Source organism: Rhagoletis pomonella, unplaced genomic scaffold (assembly GCF_013731165.1).
Source record: "Rhagoletis pomonella isolate Grant_MI unplaced genomic scaffold, Rhpom_1.0 Rhpom_scaffold_00002, whole genome shotgun sequence".
NCBI classification, from domain to species: Eukaryota; Metazoa; Arthropoda; class Insecta; order Diptera; family Tephritidae; genus Rhagoletis; species Rhagoletis pomonella.
Window position 1 is genome coordinate 100,084,396 of NW_023458556.1, and position 22,797 is coordinate 100,107,192.

General features: G+C 35.5%; 1 pseudogene; it reads right to left on the reverse strand.

Moving 5' to 3' along the window:
- Window positions 1–4,266: 4,266 nt before the first annotated feature.
- Window positions 4,267–12,254, reverse strand: LOC118756421 (annotated as a pseudogene).
- Between the last annotated feature and the right edge of the window lie 10,543 nt (window positions 12,255–22,797).

Consider the following 22,797-nt stretch of genomic DNA (forward strand, 5'->3'; position numbering starts at 1 on the left):
ACCACGCATTGCTAGACCGTTTGCTTTTCACGCGTTTGTGTTTAGAGAGCATCGAAAAAACCACATACATATTTCTCTCTATTCTCTCTTCTCTTTTCTATACTCAGCTAGCACAGCGCAAAAATAATAAAATTATAGTTTAAAAAACTAAAACCTCCCTATCATAATTGCCATTCGTACTGTCATCAGGTATGTAACTTGAGAATAGAAATCGCTGCATCTTTTAGGCGCATCAATATTACGTAGTTACATCCCGAGCTAATAAAAGGAAGTTAAAAAAAGAAGCTTTGCCAGGCAGGCGCAACGCAAAACTTATGTACAAGCAGCGCTGCGCCCAAAGCGAAATTCATGTATGTATGTACAAGCAGCGATAGATGCCAGTTTAACACAAAACATAAACATGAGACAAAGTCGAGTGTTATCTCTAATTAGTATGGGAACCAACAACAAACAAAGTTACCACATGGTAAAATGTTTTAAAGTTACTCGGTGGCAAAATTAACACAATAGATAATATAGAACTGTGAGCACCCTAATTGAGTTTTCCAGTAACCAAATAAATAAAGCAGTTAGAGACTTGGTTCCTAAAAAGATCCATGAAAATAATTTTCTAAAACTACCTTGCTATATTCTTAATTCAATAAAAACGCGAAATTACTTTCGGAGGCGATGGAGCCGCTATCGTCAGCAAGAAGACTATTCCAAGGTGTCAAGATTATCTTGGTTAATACGGGAAGAAATTCTTCAGCACCGAAATAAAAGTTGGAATAAAAAATTAGGTAAACTTGATAAACGAAGTAATCCATTTTGGAACATATGCAAGGCATTAAGAAAAAAACATACGCCAATTCTACCTCTTGTTGACCGGAGCATGGTGTATGATCATAGTCACGAAAAGGCCGCAGCACTAGCTAGCAATTTTTCGAAAAAACCATTATGTATCGGATCACTTAAGCTATCCATCGCATGAAGATTCGGTTACAGAAAAGTTAGTTCAGCTGCGCTCCCTATCTGTTAGCACTCCTCCGACTGATTATGTCAAGGTAGAGTAGATCAAACTTCTAATTGAACAAGCATCTCCGCGTAAAGCTGCTGGTTTAGACGACATAACAAACGCAATGCTGAAGCATTTACCTAAAGCTGCTCTTTTATATCTAACATTTATTATTAAATCTTGTCTAAAGACAACACACACACATGGAAAACAGCGAAAGTAACCCCAATCCCAAAATCGGGTAAACCGCCAAATAATTTAGAAAGTTATAGACCAATAAGTCTGTTAAGTAGCATCGGAAAAATTATTGAGCAAGTACTTAAGACAAATTAAACAAATTTTTAAATGAGCATGATGCAGTGCCTGACGAACAATTCGGTTTCAGAAAGTTTCACAGCACCACGCTCCAAATAAAGCGAATTTGCAATCAGATCAAAACTAACTTTACCAATAAAAAGTCTACTGCTTTAGCCCTCCTCGACGTCGAAAAAGCCTTTGATTCTGTCTGGCACGAAGGTCTAATTGCAAAGCTGATTGATCTTAACCTTCCAGTTCAACTAACAAAAATAATCCAAAGTTTTCTAAGCGATCGTCACTATTGTGTATCGGTAAATAACGAATTCTCTGACTTAATAAAATCCCCTGCAGGTGTTCCACTAGGATCCCTAATAGGGCCTAATCTGTTTAAATTTTTTTTATCTGGCATATCTATGTTTGAAAACTGCCAATATGCCATGTGTGCAGATGACATTTGTATCAGAGACTGGCAAACGAAGCTGATTTTGTGAATATAAGACGAGACTCTGTAACAAGTAAGCGACAATTTTCGGATCGCTATCGCTCTTTTTGACGCATGATATAAATGTTTTTGCGTCAAAAAGTGCGATAGCGATTCGAAAATTGTCGCTAACTAGTTACAGACTCTCCCCCCAGGTCCTGTACTTCTCCGATCTTCTGGACGATCGTCACATGGCCTGGGAGGTGAATTCGTTCAAGCCATTAAAGTTCTGGGGACCGATGGCACCATATACCTGCGCAGCTGCAAAGGGCTCTGAAGGAGTCGTGTAATTGGTTGGATCCTATTTATGCGAACTGCGTGAGGACCGGGTACATCCAAAGGCTTGGAGGGTAGACAGTGTTGCGTTCATCCCGAAGGCCCTCTTCGTTTTTGCTAAAAACTCTTTTACTGTACATAAGAAGCGCGATTCCTCGTGACTGTCTTTCAAGAGCTCAATATGCTTATTGCAAGAAAAGGTCGGTGAACACCGCCCTGAACACATTTTTAAAGTGGTCAGAGGAAGCCTTCACGCGTGAAGATTATGCAGTAGAGGCCTTCTTCGATATCGAAGGGCCCTTCAAAAATGTCACTCCAGAGGCAATAGTCAAGTATATTCATAACCTGGGGGTTTAAACCAACCTATTAAGGCTTATCTACAGCTTACTTCGTGATAGGACTGCCGCGGCGGAGTGGGGGAGTGTTTGCACATAGTGCAGAGTCAATAGGAGCACGCCACAATGTGGCATTCCCTCTCCCTGCTCTGGATTGCGGTTTTAAAGGACCTTGGAATTGGAAAGAGTGGGCTGTCGGGCGATCGCCTATGTAGATGAGGTGGAACTTTTGGTTAAGGAACGATTTCTATACACCCTTTTTGATCTGGCTCAAGGTTACCTGAACCAGGTAACTTGGTGGGCGATCAACGGCGGCTGTTGTCGAAGCCTAACATTGAGGAAAGGGTAGGAACGGTGTCGGTGGCCTTGTACTGTAGTAGGGGAGCTATCGTTGAAAGGTGGGGTCTCTCGCCCGAATGCAGAAAATGTTTTTATAGGACACTTTAAAACACGTTACCTCTCAAGGGCTAGTGATGGGGGTTCTGACAGGCCATTGTGAGATTGGTATTCATGCGGTGAGACTAGGATTTTCAACTGATCCTTTTGTATCAGCTGTCAAGAGGAAGATGAAGTGGAATCATCTCCACACGTAATCTGCTCGCGGCGTTAACTTAAACCAATCTATACTGTACTTCTGTGCACTATGAAATAGTTGGTCACATTAAACATGTCTGCTAACAAACTAATCTTAAATATTCTCGATTCTGATTAATATAGAATTTGTCGTAAGAGTAAATCATTAGTAGTTATTACACAATAAGGCAATTTATCATTTCGTAGGTTTTTTGCTAGTAGTTTTTTCCTAAATCAAATAAATTTTTGCTTATCTTCAAGTCTTATTTTCACAATTAAGAGCACTTTAGAATTAAGGCAGTGCCATATTCGTTAAGAATGATAATAACAATAAGTTTTACTGTATAACTTTTCTACTATAAACAAATAAATAATAATAATGATAATACTACTTAACAGTTTAGCGTCTGAAGCTAAAAGCCGGTTATTGCCCGCGGTATGGTTAGACAGACTTAGAGACATTTCAACAACATTAGAGTGGACACTCTGCCCGTTAGAATTCGCAAAACACTCGTATCATTTGATGCGAATGTCGAATGCGAATATGTATAATGATGCGAATCATTCGCAGACGAATACGAATGCAATATTCGCAATATCCCTGGTATGTATTGGGTACGTGAGTGCCGTTTTCGTTTTTTTGTACGGTTTTATTGATATATCTGTACTGTAATGTTTTCGGACGGTACTAGCTCTTACTGGCAATATAGGAGTATTACATATATGCATGCTCCCCGCGCTTTTCATTTTCAATCTCATAAATGGATAAAATGGATTTTTTCTTGCTTATTTTCTTCGGCCCTGCTTATGGCATACCTTGTGCAAAATTTCATTAATCTGTCTTCAATAGTTTTCGACTTACAGATTTAAAAGAAGCTAGATGGGTCAAATCTTACACTGTGCACCGTGGTCCCGGGTTTCGGCACCAAGAAATGTTGTAATTACAACTTACCTTTTGAAAATAGTTATTTATAATTTAAATTACCGCAGGTAAATCAAAAAAGACTAAATATATTAAGAAAAATTACTCTAGTTAGAGTAAACGTGTTTATTTGTTCGCCGTCGTAATCCAAGTGAAGCGAAATAGTAAACGCATAAAGTGCGTTTTATCACTTTATCAAACATTTTGGCACTTTATCAAACGACTTTGGTGGATAAATGTAAAAATTTCAGCAAAATTCAACACTTACAGGTTGCCGGTAGTCGCTTTTGCTACGAACACATAAAAGCAAATGAACACATTGGACGAGGTAAGAATGAAAAGTAAAGTAGTCATACAAGTTAAATAATAAACAGTTTTATGCAATTATTTACCAAGGTGCGTTCATGAAAGAATGCGAATAAACTGTTAAATTTAAGCAACTTTTCCCTTTATCACTTTAGATGAAGAACCCTAATGTTGCATGTTTTATATGCGCATATATCTGTGGTCATAAGCAATAATCGCCTAAGTCGAAAAACCTGAATTCGAGAAAAAAACGCTTTAAAGATTTGGATTGTAATGTTAACCTTATGAGGAAACCAAAATATTTTTGCCTATAACTTTTTAAATAGCTTAGCTGGCGAGATGGGGATTTCACGTACGCATGGAATAGGGGTTGACGAATACGATAGCCTATATAACTCCATCTTTCTTAAGTCGACTTAGGCGGTTATGGCTTATGATCACAGATATAATATGTATATGTATATAAAGTAAATATGTATGTGATTAAACGCACACGTTTTTTAATAATTTTTGATTTCCGAAATATCAGATATAACTTCTACCCAAAATGTTAATTAACGTTGTTTTTCAACAAAAATTTCATAAAAAAAAACTCAATAAAATTTTTGAATTTTTATTTTTGTAATAAGTTTGGCCTTTTGTAATAGATAAGTGTATAACAATTTTTTGTTATTTTTTATTTAGTGGTTTTCTCTTCAGATTTTGGTTGGTTATTTTTTATAACAAGTGGCAGCCGTGCCTATACGTATCCACAGAAATACATACCTACAGACGTACACAACAAAATACATACATAAATATAACCACTGACATATGTACATACCCAGTAGAAATTTTATGCATACGACATCGCTGTTGGTGGCATGAACTTGCTGCAGTGTATACATGCCAGTATAAATGAACCTTAATTTCCATTTGACACGCGTGGTTTCTCAGAGCGTATGCGTACGCTAACCATACACTTGTACTACTACTGCATGCATATGGCTGTATTAATGTATTAATGGAACAGTATTCAAGCATTCGTACAAGATATGTATCCCTATGTGTAAATGCTACTTTTGTGAGACATTTTAATATACGGGTACATACAAAAAAGTAGCATTTACATAAGGAAATGCATATATAATAAAAGCCTGTTGGTGCTGAAAATATTATCGCACAACACGTCCATTCACTAAAATTTTTGTTACAAAAATTCCTCTGCTGTGTAGTAGTCAAATTTGTCAAGAAATGTATTTAAAACCACAACAACGTACGTTCGCTTGCAGTTTGCTAGAATTTGAATTTATTTGTGGAAATTCAAGACTACGCATGAATTGTTCACACCATTTCACTCATACAGCGTACATACTTCATGAATGCATACAACCATGATTCAATAACTACAGGTTGTAGCAATCGTACAAAACAACATTTACCGTTGGTATGAACTCCTTGTATAATCAACAGCTTCTTTATCTATTAATATTCGTATATAAACGTATACCCTACATACTAGGATTTCAGAGTGTTCTGAAAGGTTTCACAATTTTTTTAAGAATTTTCTCGAAGAAATCGTACAGAAATTTCTTTACTAGTTCTTGTCAATCGCTTCATATGTTTCTCTTTAAAGATTCCTAAAAGAATCGTATCAAATTTCTGATAGTCTTAAAGATTTCGGGAGCATTTGTTTGCAGGCTATATATTTACGTATATGTGCATGTATACGCGGATATTTAAACAAAGCAAAACAGGCGATAACTTGACACAAGCATGGTCATAAGAAAAAGCATGGCTTCTATCGCTATCACCTGTAGTTGATAAGCCGTGGCCTACAACCGATTTCTACTGGGTACCATTAACACATACAGCCATACACTATATATACACTACCAGTGTTGCCGCGCCGTCTCAAGAAAATGTATCACCGACCAAGCAAAAAATGTATCCAAATGTATCGAATTTTCTTTTTTTACGTATCCATCTCATAATTTGTAAGAAAACAAAACATTTTCAAGAAAAAGACATAATTTAACCCATCCTAAGGACTTGGCATGCATGTATATATTTTGATTTTCCATAAAATCAAACATTTATAATTTCAGTTTGTAAGTTAAATTTTTTGTGCATAAGTATTTTGCAAAGTATAATAAATAGTAAGTAATATGTATAATATATGTGTAAAAGTAAACAGGCAGTCTTTAATTTTATTACACGGTGGAAACTTTGCACACATTAAGAGAGGAAACTGGTTACCTATTTTAATATACGCAAATTTGAACAAAAATTTTTAGAGTGTATTTAAATTCCTTTCAGTAAAATTGATACAAATTTCCTTAGTAAATCAAATTTAGTTTTTTAAACAGTGTATTGTAAACGACACTGCGATCTTTTATTCTTTTTAACCGACTTCACAAACGGGAGAAGGTTATCGATTCGTCGGAAATTTTTTGTATGAATGTTACCGCATATCTTTGGACCACGTTCACCGATTACAATATTTTTTTTTTTTTTTTAGGAAAGGTGTTACCTCATAGGTGGTCCATACTAGTTTGTTTTTAATCCGATCATTGTATCATGAACAAATTAACGATAATCTTAAATTTTTATATAAGAATTGAAGTCGGTTTTTTTTTTGGTTAAAAAATACTTGTTAAATTAAGAAATGAAAATATGTGATATGAAAGAGATCACTACAATTATACTTTATATATATATTAAGATCTTGCATAAAGCACCCTTTTTAGCTAATTAAAACAATTGCGCTTATACCTATTTAGAAGACATTTCTTCATATATTCATTCCCAGCAAAAAACACGATTACCACAGAAACGAAAGTGGAAACGAGCTAGGCGATAGGAATCGCTTACCCTTTCGCTTCAAGAAGTCATTATTTTAACATGGTCATGTCATTGGCCGTAAGCCCTTACCCGCAGCATTACCTTCAAACGAAGGGAGAACGCATGGATAAACAGGATCCAGAGAAGCGAACAAAGAATGCCCTACAGGGAATCTAATGTAGAATGCCTAGATAAGTACATACCTACCCCGGGATTCAGTAAATCAATCTCATCTCAAGTCATTAAATTTGAGACTAGCAATTAGTGACTATTTTTTGTGACTTGAGATAATTTGGCTATTCAGTAAGAGCGAGTCACAAAAAATTCACCAACAATTTGTGGTGAAAACAAACAGAGACAGTCAGCTGATAGCATGTCCCAGTCGGAGATGATAAAAAAGTTCAACAAACATTCATTTATCGATAACATACAAAAATAGTTTTTTTAAACGTATTTAATAAGCAGTGAAATTCATTACAAATATAAAGAAAATCGTTTGTGAAAAGCCTTCATAAGAATATATTTGATACCTTTGTTATTTACTACTTTTAAGCGTATAGATTTTGTAGAAATCCTTTCAATTTCGCCAAACTCAACAATCGATTAATGCCATCCCACATCACAAGCGCATTCAATCAAGATAGACGATCAAGGTAAATTAATGGAAATTACTTATTTTGCGATTTGAGTTTTCTTTTTCCATTTTACAGAAACATGCAAATCGTTACGTACAACGAAGGCGCAGAGAATGCTACCTTGCTTTTCTACGTTCTCACCCTGGGATCAAATTGAATAAAACGTCCTAAGAGGATTGAGGAGTTGTGGCGGGAACTGGCGGAGCAGCTGAACGCTTTGAAAGGGCCAGTACGATCTGCTGCAAATTGGAAAGAGGTAATATGTATACAAATGTTATACATACAGTAACTAAAAGAAAATGTTTAGTTATTTGCCCACTGATTTTGGGCTACTGGACTGAGGGGAGGGGCGTGGGTCTTGATATCCAACGCACAAGAAAGAGCACAGTTCATACTTTATAAAAAGTCATACCTGATCCCTCGAAACCTTCTACAGACCCCTGGGGAACCATTGGAAAATGGTCTAAAATTAGCATTTTGACTCCGGAAATGTAAACTCGATAAACAGTATAAAAGTGAATACCCTTGACTACAAGTGTTTAAAAACTTTTTGGTCGGGTGACCAATTCGGACACAATAGCCTGAAATCATTGGGCAAATAACTAAAGCATATCAGACTAAAATACTGAATGTAACATATAAAAACTGTATTTTCAGTGCCTGAGCCATTGGAAAACTCAGATCCGCTCCAGGGCACGGAAGGCAAAGGCTGATAGGATGGCGACTGGAGGAGGCCCCTGCACACAAGCCGAGGTCACTGAAATTGAGCAGCAAGCACTAGATACGTTCGGGGCAGCCGTGATTGATGGTGTGGTCGAAATGCCAATCCTTGGTACCGAGGTATTATACATACGTATATTTAAAAATAATAGAACCTTGCCGTATAAAAGTTATCCTTCTTTGTGCAGAACGAAATTATAATTAATTGCGACCCCTCCAGTCCAATGGTTGAAACCGAAGTGCTAAGTGACACTCCGTCAAGTTCTCGCTCCAAAAAAACCTTAGCTGAAGACATGTTTGGACAGATGTTAAATGTTTTAAAGCAAAAGGATGAAAACGAAGAAAAATATCGCGAAGAATCCTTAAAATGTATGAGCGATTTTTGCAACTCCATGAATAACGTGGCGACAGCTATTTTAGCATTGTCTCAGTCTGTTATTTCCCAAAACCAATGAAAGATATGTATTTATAAAAACAAAAATTTGTGTTTGGGTTAAGTCAAACCTTCATAAAAATTGGCTGCGAGTGAAGATAAATTTACTGCCAGAAGTGGAAATACTAATTCTTTTTGTAGACTATTCAAAAAAATTTGTAAAAAAATAAATGAGCAAACTAAAATATTTTGTTTCATATCAGGGCAATAGTTTTATATTTTATTTAATTTTAATAGAATTAAGAAGATCTTAGAAAATGGCCAGTCCGTTTTGAAACTTGGATTTATATATTTTCATTATATATTATATATAATATAGTAGATATAAATAATAGTGCGATTCACAAAACGTCGCAAAGTGGCATTTTTGACGAACTCAAAATTTCAGAAATCGTATTGGAAATTAAAAAGATTCTTGTTGTTTTCGCTGTTGAGGGAACTACATTACCGGCAAAAAGTATTTGCACAGCTGCACAATATATGCAACAATTTTTATTCTAATAATTCTCCGCCAATTGTTTATAAAAATATGGTTCATTCGACACCAAAAAACATAATATAAATTTCTAAACTTTGTGCAAAACTCGCGAAAATTCACAAAATTTTCAACATTTTCAGATTTTTTAGAATTTTCTTGAGTATGCAGTTTTGTAGCCCATTAAGTTCTAGTAAAAAACATGCACGTTCGGAGTTAGTCAAAAACCGCATTGATTTTTGAGAATTTTTTTTTGTTGAATTTTTTCCATATAAAGGATTTTCGAAATTTTTTTTTGTATGGAAGACTGCGTGAAAACAATTGCCAAAAATCAACGGTAATTCGTAGCTACTTAGAACTACTTTATAAAAATAAAATTGATTGGGCTACAAATCTGCATACTCAAAAAAATTCTAAAAACTTGTATTAAAAAGTTGAAAGTTTGCTGAATTTTCGTGAGTTTTGCACAAAGTTTGAAAAATATATTTTTATGTTTTTTTGTTGTGGAATGAACCATACTTTTATAAAAAATTGTCGGGAAAATATTACAACAAAAATTGTTGCATATATTGTAAAAAAGGACCCGGAAGTGTATATTTTTATACAAAAATAATAATTTGGCATGGAAAGTATAAATAAATAAAATTCCCAAAACGTCAGGGTATGTATATCTTGGACGTTAACTATATATATACAAAACAGCAATACAGAACCGATTTCCATGCGCATAAATATTTATGAATTAACAATACTTAACAATAGGTACTTAACTTAACAATAATATACAGTCCATGTCAAATGTAAGTGTACACCTTGTTCTAATATAATATTCATAATTATTTTCATCAAAGCATTTTTTCATGAATTGTTTATGAAAATATAGTTCATTTTTTAACATAAATAATACAAATCAAAGTTTCACACTTTATATAAAGTTCGCAAAAAGTCGAACAATTTTCATTGTTTAAAAATACTCAAAAATTTTCTAGAACTGGCTGCCGAGATAGGTCGATCTTCCACTCAGCCATCGATATATTTTCATAAATAATTCATGAAAAAATGTTTTGGTGAAAATAATTGTGAATATTATATTAGAACAAGGTGTACACTTACATTTGACACTGACTGTACATCTTTGAAAAATCCATGAATTACCGGAATTTTCCTGCATCACTTGACCTGGTTTTATATGAGTTAACTATGTGAAAATTAATGAATGTAAGAATATAGTATATAGGATCATCTTTACAAATACTATTTTTAAGATTTACGTTGCTAATGCGTTTAAGCATCTTTGGCGAGCTCTTTTCCCTTCTGAGTAGTACTGAGTCGTTTCGACTGTATTGAGGGAGTCATCAAAAGGCTGGTTCAGGAGATACGCTACCGTCTTTATCTATATAAATGCCATATTTTTGCAACATATTGTGAAATATTGCACAAGTATATACAAAAAATCCAACATTTAAATGTGAATATTTGAGCACTCGTTCCTTAGATAGACAGCGAAAGCGTGATTTAAGTACTCCAAAGCTCTCTCAATACAGTTGCATGCACTTTATTAAACTGGTGTTCACTGGGTGATGAAGGGTTGGCAATAGGCGTTAGAAGCCATGGCTCTAAGGGATAGCCAGAGTCCCCAAGAAGCCACTTAAAAGAACCAGGAGAATATTCCCTTATTAATTTTATTCTTGCTGGTGATGTCGTCCATATGCCGGAATCGTGGCATGAACCAGGAAAGCGAGCATTAATATGGCGGAAGATGAGGTCCTGGTCGCAAACCTATGGAAAGGGTGGATTTATTTATTAACTGCGAAATACTACATATTTGTAATACTTTTTACACAAACGTTTGCATATGTACATATGTATATGTATGTATACTTACCCTCCAGTACTGCTGGAGTCAATCGCTACTTTTAAACCGCTACTGCACCGACTCCTAGGTAAGTAGCTACTCTATTAACCCGTGCTAGTGCACATGGTAGTGCAGAGTCGAACCAGTCGTAAGTAGAATAGCGAAAAACTACGACAGAGGGCGCGCATAAATCACGCAAGCGACTACTTTAGTAACTCCCGGTAGTGCAGAGAGAGCCGATGGTGACTACCGCCTAGGACATTGCCTTGTAAAAGTAATCGATGAATTACACTGCAAGTAGTCGGTCGGTAATTGACGGTGTTTATCAGGTAGCTACCGATTCAGCAGTCCTGTAGTCGCTCCCCTGTACTGCAGGGTACTGCTTCAACATTAACACTATAGTATCCCTTGCGATTCATGTAATCATGAGCCACAATATTTGGTGTTGACGATGCAGGCGCAAGTATGGCAATATGAGTGCAGCCTATTGCACCAATCACGCCCTTTATGCCGAACTTGTGAAACCTACAAATAATTTTGTTGCTTTTCATATATTTATGTTTTAGATTGAATACACAACTTACCCTCTTTTTATATTGTTGTATTGTTCAGTCGTATTGGGAAAGCTAATTTCACTATGTTTGTGTTCGAATACAAGTCTGCAAATATAATTAATATTGCGTGAAATACCAGCTTGACTCATAGCACAGAAGTGACCACTTCCCACACAGCTATGATACGATCAATTGGAGAGAAAGTACAAAACTGAAATAAACTAAAATCAAAGGAACCTTTAGTGCCGCGATTCTACATTAATATTCCAAATTAACTTACTCGAAGCTCAAATGAAATTCCAAATTTGCGACTTTCGTGCGGTTTTAAGCCCTGGATAAGGTCCCAGCAGAAAGATTTTGGAAGTCTAAAGAAGCCTCTGAAAGTATTTTCATCCAGTGCAAACGGGTCTTCTTTATCGCGCAAACATCTTAGATTTCGCCTCTGGGCATTTCTATAAGACAACAAAATTGTTATTTACGTTTATTAATTAAAAATATTAATTTAATAAAAGTTACCTTATTTCAGATTCGAGTTTTTTCGCACATAAATAAAAAGCAATTATTTCTTCCTCCATATTGTGTAAATTTTCTGACTTGTGACCTGCTCTCAACCAGCTGACAAATTAGTGACTTTTTTGAGACTAGAGATGTGAGACAGCTCTCTGAATACCAAATAGTCTCAAAATCGACTTTCACCACGAAAAGTCTCTATTAGTGACTAGAGAATGCTTACTGAATATAGCCATTATTTATATTAAATTGAAATCAGAAAATGTCTTAAAAGATTAAAATTAATTAAAATTTTTATAAATCACTTTTCATACATAAATATGTATGTATTTAGGTACTTAGATTTTACTTAAAAATCGGTATGTACATACATGCATATTTAATTAAGCTTAAAATTGTACCTCCTCACCCCTATACTTCAATTCTTTGACTGACTTCAACTTCGCTGCAAATTGAACAAAGCAAAACACGATTTTTGTGCGAGACAAATTTCCACAGAAAGTAACGGTAAAAAAAAGAATTTTTGGATATTAATTCTATTTTTCAGCTGACTACGATGCAGCATTCTACTTCGCATTCCCCGAAACATAGCAAAGAAGCGAAATAAAAAAAAAAATATTGTAGGACATTCTACTTTGCATTCCCTGAAATGTAACAAAGAAGCGAAATAAGTAAAATATTGTAGGACATTCTATTTTGCATTACCGGCGATGCCTAAAAGAAGCGAAAAAATTGGAAGGCATAATAACGCTATGCCTTCAAGAACACGTTACCACTAAAAGCGATTACCGATTTTTTGCTGGGTTGCTTCGTTCACAAAAAATAAAATGCTTGAATTCCACGGTTTAGTAGTGATTTTTTATATATTTAGAAAACCCAATGTTTTCTACCATCTTTAATGGAAATCGATTTTTGAACGAAAAAAACGTTATGGAAAATATAACATTTTGGCCTATTTAAAAAAGTATCCACATTTATACTAATCGGAAAAAATAAGTATCTCGCAAACATCCGTCTAAAAATGTATCCTATTGGATCTATTTAGATCCAAACGGCATCCCTGATCACCACTATGCACATAAACCCGTACGTATGGACTCTCAAACAAAGCGCACAAACTACACAACGGATGCGCAGCAATCAAAAGCATTCGTGTACGCTAAAAGCATAAACGGGCGGCAGCGTTGATCCGGATCAACTCGGGAATTAACTGCAGTTAATCCGGATTAAGTTTAAGCTTTAACACACCAAAGAATTTCGCTGAGTAGAGATACGAATTTCGATACGATACGATACCATCAATGTTGCCGTTTTAGCCCTTTGGTGGCTAAATTTAGGTACCACATACTGTTTTTGGCCACATAAATTTAAAATTGCCCCTAGCCCTTTTTTTAGCCCTTTGGAGAATTTATTCATGCTTGGCATGAAAAAGTTGTATATACTTAATTTGATCTCATTTGTTTTTCATTTATGTAAGAGATGAATTTTTAAACTAAGAAAGACTGATATATATATACATATATGTAATGTATGTTCCTTATGTTTTTATACATACATACTGTAAAAGTGTTAGGGCTGTTAACTTATCTATTAACGATTTAACTATAGTTTAAAATAGATAAGCTTACGGCCCTTAATATGCTTAACTTGTTAAATGGTCCATCAAGTCGATTGACCGTGTATGTTCTTGTGATGTGATTGTACCAGCTGCCGGTGCGACTTCAAAAACTATTTTTGTTTATATTTTATGATTGTACCAGCATGCTGGTGTCGTGAGTGGTGAAATTAGCTCAATTTTCTAAGTAAAAGGCATTTTTCTTGCACCATATGAGTCAAAGCCGTATTTGTGAATTAAAAAAAAAAATGTTTAACAAAATAGTAGAAAAATTATGAAATTTCGGCTCTAATCATTTCGATCTTTCCTTGACCTCATTTGTAATGAAATAAATATTGTACCAGCATGCTGGTAAGTTATTTGCTTCGAGCCTAGTGGTACAAGCACTTGATGGGGCCAGCAAGTTGGTGTCGTATATTTACAAAAAAGTTTTTGGTTCGATAAAATATTAGCTTTGTTTCAAGAGTTCATTGTTTTTCTATACCATTACTTATTGAAAAAGTTTGCGTGTATACTTATATATGTATATGTAAGTAAAAAATTTTAGCTACCATTTTTAGCCACAACGACTTTTTTTGATTCCTTTTTAGCCCTTTTTTTAAAGGAATTTGGCTACCACTAAAAAGATTCGTGGCAACACTGGATACCATATCTATATTTTTGCCATTCGATACCAATACTTTTTATCCGACAGTTTTCAAACGATATTTTTTGGAATCGAGAGCCAGAACCTTGGTATCGTATCGAATCATAAATGTACATCACAAAGTTAATGTGATTAATAATATAAAATAAAAATTTAAAACTCTGGGAATTGGGCATGATGTTACGCTATTTAAATTTCCATTGAAACTTTTTTGTTAATATATTTTTAAACAGATTTTTAGCGCAAATAAAACATGAATTGGTATGTCTAATATACTTTTTTATTTTGACTTCAGCGCTACGTAGCGGTTTCATTTTTTGCAAATCTATGTCGTACTATGACCTTCCGCTGGAAAAGCGCATATATCTATACTTAGAAAGTTATATGTAAAGCAATATGGATATAATAATAAATAATAAGACTGTGGAACAAATTCAGGTTAGCAGAAGTTAGGTCGATTCTGAGAATGAGGGGTGAAAATAGAGGCTAAATTAGAAGACCCGTATCGCGGCGTTTGTTTATGTTAGTTCGAATTTTTTTTAATCGACCTTCGAACTTTGCAGTCAAATGCCGATTTTCAGCATATTGTTTATATGGTTTTTTGGCTTTAACTCGTCGACTAATTGATATTTTTTCAATCTGTTAAAGCCAAATTATTTCTACAGACCTGTGCAACAATTAAAATTAAAAAAAAAAACTAATTTAGAAAATTTTTGTAGTGCTTATGAAGCAAAATGTTGGAAATTTTTTTTTCATGCGTTTTGAACATATTTTCCACAAAACTAAGTCTTTTTTGCTTTGTGTTTGAGATATAATATGCTTCTCAGTTTCTTCAATAAATTTCATTTGAAAAGAAAACAATCATAATACGAAACTTGCGTTTTCCAGATTAATATTAATTTACTTCTCATTTCTTATGTACCAATTTTTACAGTGTTGGTTTTGAAGAAACATTGAAAAAGAAATTATCAAAATATGGAAAGAAATATAATTTTGAAATGTTAGTTATGAAAAGTTTTAAGTAAAAAAGTTAAATAAATTAAATTAATGATTTGGCCAGTTGCCGTTTAGCAGGCGGCTGTGGACCAACATCACTGCTCTCTCTAATATCTTGGTCATCGTCGATATTTTCGTCCAACAGATATTCTGGAATTTCATCTTTGTCTTCCCCTTCTTCTCCTTTTTCCTCGTCTTCCTCTTCTTCAAAGGTGTTTTTATACCACCAACAAATTTCAGCCAGTATTGCATCTGGAGATTTCTTTCCTCTGTACCTGAAACGAAAATAGTTTTCAATCGTTAACATGTTTAATTTGTGCACTCTGACAAAGATATTAGAAAAATCTAGGAATTCAAAATATGCACACTCTATAGTTACCTTATTTCAAATGGAAGCGCAGTTTGGTGATAACGTTCGCCTTGCTCATCAGATTCAGTTGGCAACTGTTGAGCGAGTTGATCAAGATGCTGATGCAAGAGATGAATTTTGTACGACATACTAACCCCGAAAGCCGAAAAGTCCTTGAATGACTGCTTTCAATGCGAGCCATGCATTTAATTCTCGGTCCGTCAGAACTTGGTCAAAATCTTGACGACTCATTAGTTTCCGTATGTCGGGACCATTAACAACCCCTTCCTGAATTTTGGCGTTACTTAGTCTTGGGAAAATGTCTTTTAAGCGGTTGAATACTGCTGGTCTTTTTGCGATACATTTAAAAAATTTTTTAGCAATGCCAAGTTTAATGTGTAAAGCAATGGCAACAAAATTTTCATTTCAGGAACAAGACTTTCGTGTAGCCTATTGTCTTTAGGCCATTTCCGTCCAATGCGACTATTCCAGTTATGCTGTTTGTACTGGTTTCTTCCTTTAATACCTTCTCCGTATCGTGAATCCCAATCGCACAAAAAACACAGATATTTTGGACGGCCAGATGCTGTTAAGCCTGTAATCAATGAAACTATTTTGAGGTCGCAGCAAATGCGCCACTGGTGTTCATTATATTTGACTACTTCCAGAATGTGTTTCAAATTATCGAATTTTTCACTAGTGTCAGTGCTATAAGCAATTGCAACAGAAGGCATTCTATTCGTCTTGTGCAAAAGCACAACTTTTAAGCTGATTAGTGAACTATCGCTGAATAAACGCCAATCATCTTTTTTATAGGTTAACCCTGTCGTCTCCATTACCTTTTCGATGTCGTTGCAATAAGCGAAATTTTTTGCATCATTCACATTGAAGATCTTTTCTAACTCTTTTCGGCGTTTTCGATATGCTGTTACTTTGGTACCTTTCGCCAGCAAATTATTTCCTTTCAAAAATGAAGCCAGTTGTTCTGATTTTTCTGAGTCAAACTATTTAAACGTTTCGTGCTGTGCGGACGAGTTTTTCTTCGCTCTTCGATTTTAATCATAATACCAGCTTAAATATTGTGACAGTGACTCTTTTATATATTTGTTTTTTTGCAATGATGAAAACTCGATATTGATTGAGACAGTGACTCTTGTGTTTTCTAAGGAAACTATACCTTAATATTTATTTTATATTAAAACTACATGATGCCTTGCGCATGTGGCCACAAAGTTGATAGGACGCAATCAACAGTGCTGTGCGCGAAGTGCAATGTACTCTTTCATACGAAATATGTTGGTATTCTACCGGCAGATGCAGAATTTTTGCTCAGCTCAGACAAGAGCTTCATTTGTAAAGGCTGTGCTGAAGCTCGTCGTGATTCCCTCCGTTCGCCTCCTCCGCCCGTTGTCGTGGATGAAAATTCAAAAACTTATAATATCACCAAATTTATCTCTTCGAACTCTTCTAACTCTGTGAAATCAAAGCCCACTGGCTCTTTAAAGCTAAATGGTAATTCAAATGATAATACCAATACCAATTAGCAACAAGTTACATTGGGACCTCTATACAATGTGGTTGTCGCTCTTGGAAATGAGGATGCCCGCGTGAATAATCTGATCAGTGCTTTACGGGAAGATAACAATAATTTATTGTTAAAAACTTAAAACATTCACTCAGATCTTCTTTCCATGCAGCGCAATCTGCTTGAGAAAGATGATACGATTGCCTTACTCATGGCAGAGGTTAAAGACCTTCGCTCCTCTATTGGTGTTGCTGTTGAGAAGTTTGGCAGTGATAACGCAGCTGTAAAAGAAATTATTGCAGCTAATCGTGCCCTTTTTCTCTCGTCGCATACTTCTCGTGCTTGTTCTTCGAATATCGCTTGGTCATCCGCTGATACACACACGCACGCTGATTTTTCGGCGCCAAAAGCTGGAGTCTCCATTGCCACTCTCTCACCTGGTACTGCAGTTTCCACTGATGCTCTCTCTGTTGATGCTCGCTCACCTGCTTCTTCGGCTGTCGCTGCTAATTCTCTATCTGCTGATAATGCTTGGTCATCTGCTGATACAAATTCGCACACTGAGATGTCGGCACAAAAAAATATTGTTGCCTGCACTGACCCTAAAGTGAACACTGCTGCTTGCTCTATGCGCTCTACACACACACATGCTAAGTTTTCGGCCCTAGCTGCTGACGTCTCCAATGATGCTCTCCCACCTGCTTCTATTGCGCCTACTGCTGAGGTTAATAATGCACAGTGGTCGACGGCTACGAAGAAAAGGAACAAAAAACAAGTGCGTGTTTTCGGTACAAATGCATGTAATGATTTGGACGTTGCGGTCCGGCATAAATGGTTGCATTTAGGTTCTTTCTCGACAACCGTATCTGAGGATAACATTAAAGATTATGTTTTTAAGCAAACTGGTTTAGATAAAAATTTGTTATCCTGCTCCAAACTGGTTAAGAAAAATGTCCCAGTATCAAATATTAAGAGAGTTAATTTTAAGTTGGGAGTTCCGGAATCCTCGTACGCGAAGTTGCTGAGCTCGGAAATTTGGCATACAAATGTCTCGGTTAAGCCTTTTCAGTTTTTTCTAAAGGATCAACAACAGCCACCTCGGACATAGTAACGACCTTGGACCCTCCTAGCCGTGGTCTCAAGGTGTACTTTCAAAACTTATCCGGCATGAGAACCAAGGCTGATATTGTGCATTCTTTTAGTGCGCAAATGGATTTTATTGAGACGTGGTTGAATGCAAGTTTTTTCGACAGTGAGTTCTTCGACTCGAATCTTTTTAATGTATTTCGTAAAGACAGAGATGCTGCAAAAACGGGTTGCCTTCGTGGTGGTGGGGTTCTAATTGCTGTCAAACGTCAACTCCGTGCATTCCTGTTTGCACTCAATAATGATGACTCTGTGCTCGATCAAATTTGTGTTTGTATAAGTTGTCACTCCGCGCAAGATTCCATTTACCTACTCGCTTCGTATATACCGGCTGATAGTTCATTTGAGTTGTACAAAGCTCATGCTGACAACGTGGCATCTCTAGTTTTAAATAACCTAAATGATAATCATTTATGTGTGCTAGGTGATTTCAACTTATGCAAGATAAATTGGTCTGCTAGTATTTCTAATTATAGTCTTACACCAACTAACGTGTCTGCAAATCATGAATTATAATTTATTGATAATATTCTTAGTCTTAATTTATGTCAAGTTAATAATTTCGTTAATTCTCTGAATAGAATTTTGGATCTCATATTTGTAAGTGATAAGCATCATTTACCTTTAGTTGTAAAACTCGATTTTTACTGTTTTGCTTCAGTACCTTCTGATGACATATTATCTTTTAATTATGCATTATGCGATTTTTCTAGCTTTAATGAATTACTACTGGATATTAATTGGGATAATTTATTTGCAGATCTTGATACATTTAGCAGTTTCACTACTTTGAAATTCATTTTGTGTAAACTCTGCTTGGATAATATTCCGGTTAGAAAGAAAAAAACATATAGATTACCCTGGTATTCTAAGGATTTAAAAAAGCTTAAAAATCTTAAAAACAATTATTTTAAGCAGTTTAAATCTACGAAGAACCATTCGTTCTTCGTTAAATACAAACGAGCTTTAAAAAATTTCTCCTACTTAAATAAATCTCTTTATAATAACTACATTTGTAGCATGGAGTTGAACATTAAATCGAACCCTAAGACTTTCTGGAGTTACATAAAATCCAAAAGGAGCTGAGCTAGTGTTCCCACCGGCGTATTTTTGGATAATAATTATGCGCAAACCTCAAGTGAAGCGGCAAATTTATTTGCTGAGTTTTTTAAATCCAATTTTGTTGATGAAGACCATGATCAGCCATGCGAATTTTCCTCTAATCTAGACTACTCTTTGGACCTCGGGGCTCTATGCCTTTCATCTGAGGATATTAGTAACGCTTTGGTTAAATTGAAATCTTCCTCCCAAACTGATGTCGATGGTCTTTCAGCAGTTCTAATAAAATATTGTCCTGCTTTGGTCTATCCTCTGAAAGTAATTTTTAACAAATCTTTATCGTCGGGGAGTTTCATTGACGCATGGAAGCTCACTTCCATAACGCCCATCTTTAAGAGTGGCAATAAAAATGACGTAAGGCATTATAGGCCCATTTCTAAGCTCTCGACTATCTCAAAAATATTTGAACACGCAATCAATGCAAAGTTGAGCTTTGCGGTTAAATCTTTAATTTGCCCGAATCAGCATGGGTTTGTCGCCGATAGATCTACAGTATCGAATCTAGCTGTTTTCAATGAATACTGCATTGAGTCTTTCTCGGCTGATTTTCAGGGCGACTGCATTTACACCGACTTTTCGAAGGCTTTCGATAGTCTCTCACAGAGTCTTAATTAAAAAACTTGGTTGTCTTGGTGTTCACTCTGCTTTTCTGGAATGGATAAACTCTTACTTATGCAATAGACGTTGTGTTGTTACATTTGATGGTATTTCATCTAGCCCCTTTGTTGCCTCCTCTGGAGTCCCACAAGGAAGTGTCTTGGGACCACTCCTATTTGTACTTTTTATTAATGATATCACAAGCTGCTTTTCATTTGCCAAAATTTTTGCTTTATGCTGATGATTTAAAGATTTTCTCAGCGATTAAGGCCCCAGAAGATGCCATTATGCTTCAAACTGATATTGATAGGCTTTACTTGTGGTGCCAGAAGTCACGGCTCTCACAGAACCTGTCTAATTGCTTTCAAATGACTTACTCGAAAATATCCAACATTATACCTGCTACGTACAATATATCGACTTGTGACGTTCAGTGTGTTAGTGAGATTAAGGACCTTGGCGTCATTTTTGATAATAAATTCTCTTTTAATAACCACATAAATTATATCACTTCCAAATCCTTCTCCATGTTGGGTTTCGTAAGACGGAATGCCTCTAAGTTCTCTGACCCCTATACAATCAAGTTACTCTATGTATCGTTTGTTAGGTCACACTTAGAATATGCTGCTTTTGTTTGGAGACCAAGTAGCCAGCAAGCTATCAATAGAATAGAACGTGTACAAAAAATTTTTCTTAAGTTTGCACTTCGGTCTTTGAACTTTGTGGATCCCATACCATCCTATTCTGCTCATCTCATGCTTATAAGTCTCAAGTCCTTAGAAATTCGTAGGTCTATACTGTGCCTGTCCTTTACTCGTAATATCATAACTGGAGTCATTGATTGTCCTTACTTGTTGGAAAGGATTCGATTTAATGTTCCCCAGCGATCTCTTCGGAGCTTCTACCCTTTTTATGTGGATAACTATAAAACTAAGTACGCCAGTAATGCCCCCATTACTCGCGCTTTACGTGAATTGAATTCCCTTAATAGTAATGCTGATCTGGATTTTTCACTTTCAAGGATTGCTTTTTTGAATCTTTTGAACTCTATATTATAGTTTTTTAATGAAATATATTTTAAATGTATATTAATAGTCTGTACTAAGTTACTTTTGTAAATAGTCTGTAAGGATTGAAATTCATAGACTTAAATAAATAAATAAATAAATAAACACAAATCGTATTCTGAGAAGAAATGCATGGATATAGCAGCGGCGGTTGTAGTACTGATATCTGTTTGAAGATCAATACTTCGGTATGTTGGTACTGGAACGAATTCTGAGTGCGGTAATGGTAAATGGACACTTGGGACTGATACATAAGTTTTATTCTTTGCTTTCCTTCTATTCAAAGTTTTATGGTAGTTGATACATCCATAGCAATTTTCTTGTTGATGCGGGCTGTTGTCTAACCACATCATTGGTATACCAAAAGGCATAGCCTTCTTCTTTTCACTTTTCCATTGCATAACACTTGAATAGCAATTAAAGCAAACTTTTTTAGGGGCATAGTTTACGTCAGTTATAAACTCTTGCGAGAAATATTGTTTATAGGCTTCCAAAAAACAATCACTCGCATTGCCACATTTTTCATCGCTTGCTATGAAACGTCCACAAACATTACAAAAATGGTCCATTTTACATTTTGGTTCCAACATTTTTAATACAATATATATTATACAATGTTGTTTTTGTTATTTTTATGAAACCGATGCACTTAACTTAAATCACTCACAAAATGAAATAAGTTCCAAAAAAATTAATAGCGAATTTTATCACGACCGAGCGAAAATTAAAAGAGATCAGCTTCGGCTGAGTTTCGCGTCTTAACTGAATCTTTATTTTTGATATTAGTTCGCTTGTACGAAATAAATAAAAATCGCTACCTGTGCGGTGGTTGGAAACAAAAAAGAGGAAGACGAGGAAAAAGAGGAAGAAGGGAAGAAATTTATTGCATTTGACTACTGCAAAGTTCGAAGGTCGATTAAAAAAAAATTCGAACTAACAAACGAGTTTGTTCCACGCTGTTATTGTAAAAGTGCATTTGTTTCGCCGAAAGTCAAAACGTAAGTGCTCACATAATTAAGTTATCTTACTTAATTGCAGTAAATTTGCTAAAATATTTAACCCCCACTGATTTATTTTCGTATTTGTATTATATCCCCAGCAATTGATTAAAAATTTCCAAAATGGGTAAGAACAGGAGCTCTTATCCTTCCGAAAGGAAGATCATGTGGGAGTGTTTCCAAAAATGTAGGACAGTAGCGAAAGTAACACAGGTATTGGGCTTTTCCAGAGGAAAAATTGTCAATGCTATTCAGCACTACCAAAAAAATGGAACTTTCGATAATCTACCGCGCAATAAGCCTAGGAAGACAACTGCTTTAGACGATAGAAAATTGGTCAGATTGAGTAAGGCAGAGCCTTTTTTAACCTCCAGGGAAATTAGGGCCCAATTAGAATGCAATTATGGTATACAAATATCGACACAAACCGTACGTCGACGACTGCAAGAATAGCCGTACCGCCAGACGTAAACCCAATGTTTCAAAAAAAATATTTTAAGAAGATTATCCTCTGCGAAACAACATTTTAACAAAGGTTTAGATTATTGGA